This window comes from Silene latifolia, chromosome 11 (genome assembly GCF_048544455.1).
Source record: "Silene latifolia isolate original U9 population chromosome 11, ASM4854445v1, whole genome shotgun sequence".
NCBI classification, from domain to species: Eukaryota; Viridiplantae; Streptophyta; class Magnoliopsida; order Caryophyllales; family Caryophyllaceae; genus Silene; species Silene latifolia.
In genome coordinates, this window is record NC_133536.1 from 189,745,499 (window position 1) to 189,746,927 (window position 1,429).

A 1,429-nucleotide genomic window follows, 5' to 3' on the forward strand; every position below is an offset into this window, starting at 1 on the left:
CACGCCCCCGATGATTTCTTCACCATTACAACATTAGCTAACCACTCAGGATAAGTACAAGGCATGATAAAGCCCGCCGCTAGTAATTTATCTACCTCGGCTTTGATGGCCTCATCCTTCTTGGCTGAGGAGTTCCTCATCTTCCGCTTGACAGGGCGAGCGGTGGAGAGTACGTTCAGCTTGTGAACAATTACCTCCCGGCTCACGCCTGGCATCTCGGCTGCTAAGTAAGCGAAGACATCTTTGTTCTTCCTCAACAGGTCTAGGAGAGCGGCTCTGAATTTTGGCTCCAGGTTGACACCGACAGTTACGGTGCGCCCTGGGTCAATTTCCACTTCTTCGGTCTCGGCTCCCTCGACCATGCCGACGGTTGCATCCATGAGGTCGCCCTCCTGTTGTAAGGATGGGCTCTTCCCCTTCTCTGACTTCTTCGCCACTTTGAGGGATTGCATGTTGCACCCTCTGGCAGATATCTGGACGTTGACCACTTCGTCTTTCTCATCCTTTGAGACGAGTTTATGCACTTCCTTCCGGTCCGAGACATACATCAGTGTCAGGGCCCGGATGGACATTACTGCATCGGCCTCGCTCAGAGTGACTCGGCCTATGAGAACGTTGTAGGCGGACGAGCCGTCAATGACCATGAACTCAGACAGGACGTTCTTAGCCGCATTCCCCTCGCCGAACATCACCGGGCGGCTGATTGGCCCTGGGGGTACCAGGCCGGCCCCGGAAAAACTGTACAACGGATTGGTGCAGGGGCTCAAGTCCTCAACCTTCAGACCGAGGTTGAGAAAGCACTCCCTGAACATAATGTTCGTGTAGGCGCCTGTGTCAATCGGGCACCTCTTGACCAGGTGATTGGATATGTCCAAGTGGACTACCAGTGGGTCGCTGTGCGGGGCGATGACTCCTTCGTAGTCCTTCTTCCCAATAGTTATGTCGGGGATGTTGGAAGCGGGGATCGCAGTTTTGGGCACAAAGTTGATGGCCTGATATAGTTCGTTCAGGTGCCGTTTATGCCCATGAGCAGACCCACCGTTCTCGTTGCCTCCGATGACAACATGGATTACTCCTATCCGTTCAAAGACCGACTTTTTATTTGAGCCGCCGGTATCCTTCTTTTGGCCTCCGCAACATACTTGCCGAGGCTCCCCTTCCGGATCGCCTCTTCAATGGCATTCTTCGATGCCGGCAGTTGTCGATTAAGTGACCGGTGTGGCCGTGGTACTCACAAGATCGGCTCGTGTCACCGTCCCCCTCGCCTTGGGAGGCCTTTCCCACTTCGACCCTCGTTCTTGCTCGGGCGAAGACCTCGGCGCGAGATGCGACCAAGAGGGTGTGGCCATTGAACCGCTTTTGGTAGTACGGTCCTGAACTCCCCCCGGCGCCCGCCGAGTTCTGTTTCCTGGCAGATTTGTCAGACCGT